This window comes from Petaurus breviceps, unplaced genomic scaffold, assembly GCF_028583685.1.
Source record: "Petaurus breviceps papuanus isolate PSGF00001 unplaced genomic scaffold, PetGlider_PUasm1.0 90903, whole genome shotgun sequence".
In the NCBI taxonomy this organism is placed as follows: domain Eukaryota; kingdom Metazoa; phylum Chordata; class Mammalia; order Diprotodontia; family Petauridae; genus Petaurus; species Petaurus breviceps.
Genome location: NW_027187376.1, coordinates 16,491,271 through 16,503,789, shown reverse-complemented (window position 1 = coordinate 16,503,789; position 12,519 = coordinate 16,491,271). Strand labels below are relative to the sequence as shown.

The window sequence follows — 12,519 nt, the reverse complement described above, 5'->3', positions numbered from 1 at the left end:
TATATATAATATTTCTCTTCCCTTCAACTACTGAGAAAAGTTTCATAAGTTACAATTATTGTTTTTCCATGTGGGAATGTTAATAGTTCAACTTTGATAAGTTCCTTATGATTTCTTTTCCCTCTTTACCTTTTCATGCATCTCTTACTTCTTGTATCTGCATGTCAAATTTTCTATTCAACTCTGTTTTTTTTCATCAAGAATGCTTGAAAGTCCTCTATTCTACTGAATGACCATATTTTCCCCTGAAACACGATACTCAGTTTTGCTGGGTAGGGGACTCTTGGTTTTAATCCCAGCTCCTTTGCCCTCTGGAATATCATATTCCAAGCCCTTTGATCCCTCAGTGTAGAAGCTGCCAGATCCTGGGTTATCCTGATTGTGTTTCCACAATATTCAAATTGTATCTTCCTGGCTGCTTGTAATATTCTCTCCTTAATCTGGGAATTCCGGAACCTGGCTCTAATATTCCTAGGAGTTTTCTTTTGGGGATCTTTTTTAGGAGGTGATCAGTGGATTCTTTCAACCTCTATTTTGCCCTCTGGTTCTAAAACATCAGGGCAGTTTTCTTTGAGAACTTCTTGGAGGATGATTTCTAGGTTCTTATTTTGATCATGGCTTTCAGGTAGTCCAATAATTTTTAAATTATCTCTCCTGGATCTATTTTCCAGGTCAGTGGTTTTTCCCATGAGATATTTCACATTGCCTTTTATTCTTTTATTTGTTTAGATCTGTTTAACAGCATCTTGATTTCTCATAAAGTCATTAGCAGGGCGGCCAGGTAGCACAGCAAGTAAGAACACCGGCTCCAGTGTCAGGATGACCTGGGGATCAAATCTAGGCTCAGATACTTAGCACCACACCCAGAAATAACTGGCCATGTAACCTTGAGCAAGTTACTTAATCCTGATTGCTTTAAAAAAAAATTAAATAAAGTCATTAGCTTCCATTTGCTCCAATGTAATTCTGAAGTAATGATTCTCCTTATTGAGCTTTGGAGATTCTTTTTCCATCTGGCAAATTCAGCTTTTTAAGGCATTGTTCTCCTCATTGCCTTTTTTGAGCCTCTTTTGCCACTTGAGTTAGTCTATTTTTAAGGTGTTATTTTCCTTAATCAGGCTGTTGACTCTCATTTTGTAATTTTCTTTCACCGTTCTCATTTCTCTTCCCAATTTTTCCTCCGCTTCTCTTATCTGCTACTTAAGGTCCTCTATGGCCTGTAACCTGCTCGTATTTTCCTTTGAAGCTTTTGGTTCAGGAGTTCTGACTTCACTGTCTTCCCCCTGTTAAATGCTTTGCTACTTTTTGTCCCCAAAATAGGAATCTAGTGTTGGATTCCTCTGTTTGCTTTGCTTCCCTCATTTACTCATGTTGCCACTCAATTACTTGACTTTTGGGCTTTTTGCCACAGTAGGACTCTGCTACCAGACAGGGGAGCTTCCTAACAAATCCTTTGGTTTTCTCAGCTGCTGAAGGTATTAGTTGGCTGCCCTCTCTGAAGCCTCCACACATTCTGGCAAGCTGGTCACACACCCTAGAACCTCCACCCTAGACCGCAATCCAGATCAAAGCTGGTTAAAGCAAGAGGGATTAAAGCTCAGACTGATCACTTGGTCTCCTACAAACTGCAGGCCGAAAGGTGAAGCAGCCTTGTGGCTGGGTTTGCAGGGCCGGGGTACCTCAGCCACTTCTCGCCCTGGGGGCAAAAGCCAATGCACTCCTAACTGTTGGTCCCAAAGTCCACACTGCACTGACCTCTCACTTTGTGCTTAGCAACTATGTGTTAATAATTCTGGAAACTGCCACAGTTGCTGGTGATCTGAAGTCCCTCAAGCTGGTGGCTGGTCAGGCCTGCCCTGGGGCTAAAACCTCAGGCTCACGCAGGCCAGGTCCACTCCCAGAGTGCTGTGCTGGCCGCTTACTGCTGGCCTGCCAGGCTGTCCTCAGCAGGAGGTTAGCTTCTCTGTGTCATTTTGTGGGTTCTGTAGCTCCAAAGTTTCTTCAGAGTCACCTTTTACATGAATTGGGGGAGGTGAAATCCAGAGCCCTGCAGAAGTCCTATTTCTACTCCACCATCTTGACTCTGCCCCCTGCTCCTCACTTCTTATAACACAATAGTGTTCCATTAAATTCATATGCCACAACTTGTTAAACCATTCCCCAGTTGATGGGCATTGCCTCATTTTCTAATTCTTAGCCACCACAAAAGAGCTGATATAAATATTTTTGTGCATGTGGGTCCTTTTCACATTTTTATGATCTCTTTGGGATGCAGAAGTAGAAGTGGTATTGCTGGGTCCAAAAGTATGCTCAATTTTATTAGCCCTTTGAACATAGTTCCAAATTGCTTTCCAGAATGATTGCATCAGTTCACAATTCCAGCAACAATGCATTAGTCCTCCAATTTTCCCACATATTTTCCAAAATTTATAATTTTCCTTTTTTGTCATGTTAGTCATTCTGATAGGTGTAATGTGGTACCTAAGAGTTGTTTTGATTTTCATTTCTTTAATCAATAGTGATTTAGAGCATTTTTCAGGTGGTTCCAGATAGCTTTAATTTCTTCTTCTAAAAACTGCCTCTTCATATTTTTTGACCATTTATCAATTGGGAAATTACTGTATTTTTATGAATTGACTCAGTTCTCTATATGTTTTAGAAGTGAGGCCTTTATCAGAGACACTGGTTGTAAAAATTGTTTCCCAGTTTTCTGCTTCCCTCTTAATCTTGGTTTCATTGGCTTTGTGCAAAATCTTTTCAATTTAATATAATCAAATTATCCATTTTGCATTTTATAATGTTCTCTGTCTCTTGTTTGGCCATAAATTCTTCCATTCTCCATAAGTCTGAGAAGTAAGCAAACTATTCCTTGCTCTCCCAGTTTTCTTATAGTTATTAATCTTTGTATCTAAATCATATACCCATTTTGACTTTATTTTATTATGCAGTGTAAGATATTAGTTTAGGCCCAGTTTTTGCCATGCTATTTTCCCATTTTCCTAGCAGTTTTTATCAAATAGTGAGTTCTTATCCAGGAAGCTGGGTTCTTTGGGTTTATCAAACATTACTATAGTCATTGACTACTCTGTCTTGTGTACCTAACCTATTCTACTGATCCATCACTCTATTTCTTAGCCAGTACAAAGTAGTTTTGATGATTGTTGCTTTATAATACAACATAAGATCTGGCATGTTTGGCCACCTTCCCTTGCATTTCTTTTCATTAATTTCCTTGATATTCTGGACCTTTTGGTCTTCCAGATGAATTTTGTTATTTCTTCTAGCTCTATAAAGTAGGGATTTAAGTTGACTTTGATGTGACCATTAAAACCTAATTAAATGGCAAAAAAGGATTGCCCAGTTTATGTTTTTGTAAACATTCATCCGTTTCAATAAGGTTATCAAATTTATTGGCATATAATTGGACAAGATAGTTCCCAATTATTGTTTGGTTTTTCTCTTCATTGGTGGTGAATGTAAACTTTATTTTTGATACTGTTAATTTGGTTTTCTTTTCTTTTTAAATCAAATTAACCAAATGTTTATCTATTATGTTGGTTTTTTTTTCATAAAACCAACTCTTAATTTTATTTATTAGTTCAATAGTTTTCTTAATTTTCTTTTATTAATCTCTCCTTTGATTTTTAGTATTTCTGATTTGTTATTTAATTGGGGATTTTTACTTCGTTCTTTTTCTAGCTTTTTTTAGTTGAATGCCCAATTCATCGATCTCCTCTTTCTCTCTTTTATTCATGTAAACATTTAGAGATAGAAAACTTCCCCTAAGAACTGCTTTTGCTGCATCCCATAAGTTTTGGTATGTTGTCTCATTATTGTCATTCTCTTGGATGAAGTTATTGTTTCTATGATTTATTGTTTGACCTACTCATTCTTTAGGATTAGATTATTTAGTTTCCAGTTAATTTTTAGTCTCTCTTTACATTGTCCTTTATTATATATAATTTTATTGCATCATGATCTGAAAAGGATGTATTTAATATTTCTGCCTTTCTGCATTGGATTGTGAGGTTTTCATGCCTTAGTACATGGTCAGTTTTTGTGTAGGTGCCATGTACTGCTGAGAAAATGGCATATATCTTTCTATTCCCATTCAATTTTATCCAGAGGTCTACCATATCTAAATTTTCTAAAAATTCTATTCACCACCTTAACTTCTTTCTTTTTATATTTTGTGGTTAGATTTATCTAGCTCAGAGAGGGGGAGATTGATGTCCCCCACTAGCATTGTTTTGCTATCTATTCCTTTCTGTAACTCCCTTAACTTCTGTCCTAAGAATTTGGATGCTGTACTACTTTATGCAAATATGTCCAGAACAATATCACTTCATTGTCTATGGTGCCTTTTAGCAAGATATAGTTTCCTTTCTTATCTCTCTTAATTAGATCTGTTTTTCTTTTGCTTTGTCTGAGATCAGACTTGCTACCCCTGCCTTTTTTTTTACTTCAGTTGGAGCATAATATATTATACTCCAGCCTTTTACTTTCATCCTGTATGCATCCCTCTGTTTCAAATGTGTTTCTTGTAAACCACTTATAGTTGGATTGTGGTTTTTAATTCACTCTGCTATCTACTTCTGCTGTATGGGAGAGTTCATTCCATTTACATTCAAAGTTATGATTGCTATCAGTCTTTCTCTCCATCCTGCCCATTTATACTTTTCTTTCTCCTTTATCCCTTTCCCTCCTCACTAGAGTTTTGTTTTTGACTACCACCTCCCTCCATCTGCCCTCCCTTCTATCAGCCCCCCCTCTTCCTTTTGCTTACAGCTTCTTCCCTCCCTTTCTTTCCTTTTTACCCTCTAACTCCCTATAGGAAAAGCCATATTTCTATATCTGGGTATGTTATTCCCTCCTTGAGCCGAATCTGATGAGAGTAAAGGTCAAACAATGCTAATTTCCCTCCCTTCTTTCCCTCTACTGTAATATTTCTTTGTGTCTCTTCATGTGATATAATTTACCCTTTTCTGCCTTCTCCTTGTAGCAGCAAACACTCTAGCATACCCAGGATGGCTGCTACCACAGGTTCTTAGATCTGTTTTTCTAAAGGAAAGCAACTCAAATGGGTTAACAATCTTACTTTAATCAATCAAACATATATCATTTACCTAGTTCAGGGGGAAAAGTCAGAACCCTGAACTTCAGAGAATACAAATATAAGTTACAACAGAAAATAACAGAATTTAGCAGACAAAGCTTCCAGCTGTCTGACCATTATATCCATATCTAGTTAATTACCAGAAAGGGAAGCACCAAAATCTGGGTTTTCATAGCCGGGGGGGCTCAATGGGTACCCAGAGTCTTATCTGGTCAAATCACACAACTCTTCCCAAAGTTAGCCCCAAAGCAAAACCTCTCCTTAGGGAGTATGTGTAGACTTCTCCTGGATCAGAGAATGTCATAACCCTCTTGACCCACTGCCCAATCACAAAGTAACAAGGTGTGGATGTTCCTGAAAAACAAGCTTTCCACCACAGTCTCCATGTAGCCTCATTCAGCCTATTAGGGGGCTGAGTATATTTTCTTTTCTTTTCTTTTTTTGAAGGGGGGAAGGCAGGGCATTTGGGGTTAAGTGACTTGCCCAAGGTTGCATGGCTATTAAGTGTTAAGCCACATGGCTATTAAGTGTTAAGTGTCTGGGGCTGGATTTGAACTCAGGTCCTCCTCACTCGAGGGCTGGTGCTCTATTCACTGCACCACCTAGCCACCACAGAGTATGTTTTCAAATCAGGGAAGGTTCTTATATTCACTTAAGCCTACCAAGTGGCCAAAGGGCAGGGAAGATCTTCAGATTCCCATTACACTCCTTTCCAATTACATTCCTTTTATGCCACTTAATTAGGTTATCATCATATAAAAGTCAACCTAAATCTACCCCCTCTATGTATTTCCCTTATTGATGTTTTAAAACGACACAGTTCTCAAGATTTATAAGTATCATCTTCCCATGTAGGGATGTAAACAGTTGCCCTTATTGAATAATATGTTCTTTTTCTTTCCCACTTACCTTTTTATGCCTCTCTTTAGTCTTGTATTTGAAGATTAGATTTTCTGTTGACCTCTGATTTTTTCATCAGGAAAGTCTGGAAAGTCCCCTGTTTCATTGAATATGCATCTCCTCCCATGAAAGATTATGCTGTTTCCCTTCATAGTTGACCCTTGGTTGTAATCCAAGCTCCTTTGCCTTATGGAATATCATATTCCACGACCTCTCTCTTTTAATATAGAGGCTACAAGGTCTTGTGTTATCCTGACTATGATTCCATGATATTCGATTTTCTTCTTTCTGACTGTTTGTAGTATTTTCTCCTTGATATGATAATTCTGGAATTTGGCTACAATATTGTTTGGTGTTTTGAATTTGTGATAACTTTCAGGAGGTGAGCAGTGGATTCTTTTGATGACTATTTTACCCCCTTTTTCTAGAGCCTCTGGGCAGTTTTTCTTGATGATTTCTTGAAAGATGCTGTCCATGCTTTTTTAAAAATTTTTATCATGGTTTTCAGGTAGACTAATAATTCTTAAATTATCTATCCTGAATCTATTTTCCAGGTCAGTTATTTTTCCAATGAGGTATTTTACATTTTCTTATATTTCATTTTATTTATTGACCGATTCTTGATGTCTTACAGTCATTAGCTTCTACTTGCCCAATTCTAAATTTTAACAATTTGTTTTCTTCAGTTAGCTTTTGTAGATCCTTTTCCATTTGGCTAATTCTACTTTTTAAGGAGTTGTTTTTTTTAGTGCACTTTCTCCCATTTTATCAACTGTATTTTTAAAGGAATTGTTCAATTTTTCTTCTACCTCTTTTATTTGACTTTAAAATTCCTTCTTGAGCTCTTCCAAGGATGCTTTTAGGTCATGAGACCAGTTCATATTCCCTTTTGAGGTTCTGGATGTGGGTACATTGACAATGTTGTTCTTTCCTGAATTTGTATTTTGATCTTCCCTGTAGCCAAGATACTTGTCTATGGTCATTGTTTTTATTTGTTGCTTTTTGCTCATGCTGTTTGCCTTTTTTCTGGTTTTAAAATTTGATTTCTGCTTCTGGGTCCCAGGTGCCACTGTCCCAAGACTTCTTGTTCTGGGGACTAAGGGCCTGGTTACTGGTTTTGTGTGCTAGGGCCTCAGGTGCTGGCAGCTGAAGGGTATAGTGGTCTGGTAGTTTACCTGGTGCTGAGCTGGAGCTGGTGGTGTGCCTGTTGTTGGCACTTGCCTGCTCCTCCCTTATGGGGCTCAGGATCTCCTGCTGGTCTGCTGAACTGGGGAGTAGTACTGGCTTGCTGAGATGCCTCCTGTCCTATACTGGTCCCCTTCAGTCATAGCAAGAGGGATCTTTCCTGTTAATCTCCATAGCCTCCTGAGGTAAAAGGGTTGCCGTATCCCATCTTTCTTCTAGCTCCACTATTCCAGGATTTTTCCTGGGGCAATATTTTCTGGGTTTTTCAAGGTCAGTTCAGTAAGGGAGGGTGAGAATGAGTTGGTATTTACTCCATCATTTTGACTCCTGGTAGTTGAAATAGGTGACTTTCAAACATTGTCTTTGGGCTGATATCTCCAGGAGCAGCTGATGTTACTACCACTGCCACATGCCCTGCAGTATGACGCTTTTTTCTCACCCAGATCCAACAGACCCCTCCCTGCTAACCTTCTAAGTTGTCTCTGGTGTCTGTGGACTGAAAAGTTTGGAAACTGCCACTGCTGTTGGTGATTCAGTCCCCAAGGCCTGCTCTGGCTTTTCTGGGCTTGGGTTTATGCTGGCACAGCCTGCATGTTAAATTGTGCTTCTCTCACAGCCCAGTGCAGCAGACCCTTCCTATCTACATTCCAAGTTGCCCTGGGCTGTAAATCTGCCTTACCCTGTCTCTTTGTGATTTCTGCCATTCTAGAATTTGTTCAGTCACTTTTCAGAGGTATTTGGGGAAGGACTCAGGCAAGTCCCGGCTTTTACTCCACCATCTTGGCTGTGCCTCCTTAAGTGCATTTCTGTAGCAAATATATTTGGAAATTACTTCTGAAAACTGACTTCTGTGACAATTGGAAAGAATAGAGACCATGTAAGCAGAAAGTATCTTAAATTTGTTTTAGTCCCACTTCCTGGTTTCATTTAAGCCTCAAGCACATGGGTAAATGTTTATCTTCAAGGTTGGTTAAACTTAAATTTTATCTGTTGGAAAGGCTTATAGTTCTCCTTTAAAATAACACCCTCATCTGTCTGGCATCCAGTTTTCCAGTACCCTCAGGCTTCTGGAATGGCTAATGACTAATCCTAAAAGTAATCCATATAAAAATGCACTTGGTTGGGAAGAAGCAAACCCTAAATGGGATGTAACAATGAATGCAATGGTGAAGAGTAGAACATAAGAAAGTGAATTGGATGGGATACAAGTTGCACAGGATGAGTAGGCATGTATGGCTTTCAATCATCATGTGTCATTGGAGGGAATACTGATACCAGTGAGTCCTAGATGTATTGGAGTATTGGAATGCTATCTAAAAACTCCCTTATAATCATAGCAATCTCTCTGACTCCAAGTGAAGCAACATTTGATATTGACCATTTGATATACCACCTATATGACTTCAGTCATCATCTTCCAAATTAGACATTATTTGGTATGATTGTTTAGTATTTCATATATAAAGAATCATGGAATGCTAGACTTCTTTTTTTTTGAGATAAACAAGCACTTTTATTTCTTTGTTTCACAAATAAACTGGCTGAAATAGTTGTTTTCTGTAGGTTAATCAAAGAGACCAAAGCCCATATCTTGATCAGACTCCTCCGATTCTTCCTTGGCTTCCACTTTGGCCAGAGCGGCAGCAGCAGGCACGGGAGCAGCTGGATCAGAGGCCACAGGGGTGGCCACTGCAAATGCTGATGGGTCAGCCAAGAAGGCATTCACCTTTTCAGCAAGTGGGAAGGTGTACTCAGTCTCCACAGCTACAGCCAAGACCCGCTTGTACCCATTGATGATCGAGTGGGGTACGGATGCAACAGTTGGGTAGCCAATCTGCAGACAGACGCTGGCAACATTACGGACACCCTCTAAGAACCGAAGATGCAAAGTCTCCTCCGTGATGTCCAGCACTTCAGGGTTGTAGATGCTGCCATTGTCAAACACCTGCTGAATGATCAGTCCAAAGGAGAACGGGGAGATGGTCAGCATGTTCAACAGGGTCGCCTCACTGGCACCCACTTTGTCTCTGGTCTTAATCAGCTGCACATCACTCAGGATTTCAATGGTACCCCTGGAAATCTTGGTGGTGATACCCAGAGCCTGGAAGAAGAAAGTCTTCTCAGGACCCAGACCGGTCTTCTGTGCTGGCACAGTGACATCACATGGGGCAATGGCACCAGCATGGGCAGCAGCTGGCACCTTGTTGGCTAGAAGCATATCCCTAATCTCAGTCAGATCTTCCTTGGTGAACACAAAGCCCACTTTCCCCCAAATATGAGGCAGCAGTTTCTCCAGGGCAGGATTGTTCTCCAGATGCCCACGAATGGCTTTGTGCATCATGGCGTTTTTTTCCCATCAATACCACAGTCTTCCCACGGAGGGACATCCGGATCTGCTGCATCTGCTTGGAGCCCACATTGTCTGCTCCCACAATGAAGCATTTTGGATAATCATCCAAAAGTTGGATGATCTTGAGGAAGTAATTGGACTTCCAGGTAGCCCTGTCTTCTCTGGGCATCGCGGCGGTGCTTCAGGGATTGCCACACGGGGTTTAAAGATGATGTCACTCGCACGAGGACGCCTGGGGAGAGAGCGAATGCTAGACTTCTAACATGTCAATATCTAACACAGATAATTTATCCTACTTCTCTAGATAGATATCTTCTAGTGCATTCATAACACCTTTCTGTCAGTCTCTTTTTTGTTGGTTGTGGATCTCATTTACCCTAGAGTGTTATCAAATACCTTTGTGTTTTTTAGTATAATTTTTTTACAACAAAAATAAAAGATCACATATATTTCATTCTTTTAGACTTTAACAACACTTTATATACATTATCTCATTTGATCGTCACAAAATATCTGCTCCACAAGCATGTTGCCCATTTTTCAAATGGTCAAACTAAGACTCAGAGAGATGGTGACTTGTCAGAACTTAGATCTGAGTGATTAAGGTGGAACTTGAACTCAACTCTTCTTCATCTTTTTTTCCTCCAAGTGAAAAAAATTATACTTTTGTACTCAGAGTTCATCATTTCTCTCTCTAGAGGTAGATAGCTTTTTTTCATCATGAGGTGTTTGGAATTGTCTTAGATCTTTTTGTTGCTGAAGATAGCTAGTTCATTCTCAGTTAATCACGCTTATAATATTAGTGTTACTGTGTACAATGATCTCCTGGTTCTGTATACATTACTTTGCATCAGTTCATATGGGTTTTCCCATGTTTTTTTCTGACATAGTCCCCCTCATAATTTCTTATAGCACAATAGTACTCCATTATCACATGCAATGATTTGTTCAGTCATTACCCAATTGATGGGCATTCTGTCAGTTTCCAGTTCTTTGCCATCACAAAAATAGCTGCTATATAATACCACTCCTAGGGTTGTATCCCAAAGAGATAAGAGAAGTGGGTGGAAGACCTGTTTGTACAAAAATATTTATAGCAGCTATTTTTGTGGTGACAAAGAATTAGAAATCAAGAGGACGCCCATCAATTGGGGAATGGCTGAATAAGTTGTGGTTTATGAATGTAATGAAATACTATTGTGCTCTAAGAAGTGAGTAGCAGATGGACTTCATAATAACCTGGAGAGACTTATATAAACTGATGTTGAGTGAGAAGAACAGAACCAGAAGAAATCTGTACACAATTACAGACACAATGTATGTGTGACAACTAACTTTGATAGACTGGGTTCCTCTCAGCAATGTAAGGTTATAAGACAACTCCAAAAGACTCATGATTGAAAGAGATACCCACATCCAGAGAAAGAACTGTGGAGTCTGAATTCAGATTGAGGCAAACTACTTTCTCTCTTTCTTTTTTTGTTTTGTTTTGTTTTGTTTCCTCTTTCCCACTGATCATTCCATCAGTTTTAATCCTTTACAACCTGACTAATGCTTAATGTGAAGGTATTTGTAGATCCTATATTTGATTGCATGCTACTATAGTGGGGGAAGGAGAGGAAGGAGGAGAAAATTTGAAACTCAAGGGACTGTGGAACTGAATGTTGTAAACTAAAAATAAATAAATTAATTAAAAAAGAAAAAAATAGCTGTTATAATTATTTTTGTATATATAGGTCCTCTTCCTTCCCCACACCCTGCTGCTTTTTAAAGTATCTTTGGGATACAGACCTAGTACTGGTATTACTGTATGCACAGTTTGGTATCCCTTTGAGCATAGTTCCAAATTGTTCTCCAGGATGGTCAGATGAATTCATAACTCTACCATCAGTTTATTAATGTACCTAATTTCCCTCAAACCCATCAGCATTTGTCATATTTCTTATAGGTGTGAGGTCATTCAGAGTTGTTTTAATTTGCCTTTCTAATTAATAAAGATTTAGAACATTTTTTCATGTGATTATACAGTTTGATTTTTTTCTTCTGAAAACTACCTGCTCATATCCTTTGACTCTCAATGGAGGAATGGCTCTTGTTTTTATAAATTTGACTCAGTTCCCTAAATATTTGAGAAATTAGGCTTTGAGAGTCTTACTGTAAAATTTTTTTTGTTGTTACTTCATTGTCTATCTCTTTTAGTTAGATCTGTTTTTGCTTTTGCTTTCTCTGAAATCATGACTATTCCCTCTGCCTTTTTAACTTCAGCTAAAGTATAATAGATTCTGTTCTAGCTCCTTATTTTTAACTCTGTGTGTATGTCTTTTCTGTTTCAAGTACATCTCTTGTAAACAACATATTGTTGGATTCTAGTTTTTCATCCATTCTCCTCTCTGCTTCTGTTTTATGTGTGAGCTCATCTTGTTCACATGTTATATTTACTAACTGCATATTTCCTTCCATCCCATTTTCTTCTGTTGATCCTTCTTTCTTTCTTTTTATCCTGTCCCTTCTCTAAAATCTCTTTGCTTCTGATCACTGCATCCCTTAATCTGCCTTCCCTTTTATTGTCTCTCCCTTTTCTCTTATCCCCTTCTCCTCAGTTGGGTAAGATAGATTTCTATACCCAAATGAGTGTGTATGTGTTCTTCCCTCTTTGAGCCAATTCCTATGAGAGTAAGGTTCAAGTGTTGCCTGTATCCCCACCTCTTAATCTCCCCTCCATTGTAAAAGTTCTTACTTCTATGCTTCTTTTACATGAGATAATTTCTCGCATTCTTTTACTCTTCTTTCACTGCATTCCTGTTTCTCACTTCTTCATTCTTTGTTTTTTGAGATCATCCCAGTATAATTGACTCACTGCCATGCCCTCTGTCTGTGTAGACTCCTAACTACCCTAATAATGATAAAGTTTTTAGGAGTTTTGTGTGTGTGTGTGTGTGTGTGTGTGTGTGTGTGTGTGTGTGTGTGT

At 38.8% G+C, this 12,519-nt stretch overlaps 1 protein-coding gene and 1 pseudogene across 1 annotated transcript in view; one reads left to right on the top strand and one right to left on the bottom strand.

Moving 5' to 3' along the window:
* Window positions 1-12,519, top strand: part of PARD3B (par-3 family cell polarity regulator beta) — a 1,344,967-nt gene that overhangs the window by 81,879 nt on the left and 1,250,569 nt on the right. The gene's annotated exons all lie outside the window — the stretch shown is intronic.
* Window positions 8,686-9,964, bottom strand: LOC138151717 (large ribosomal subunit protein uL10-like; annotated as a pseudogene).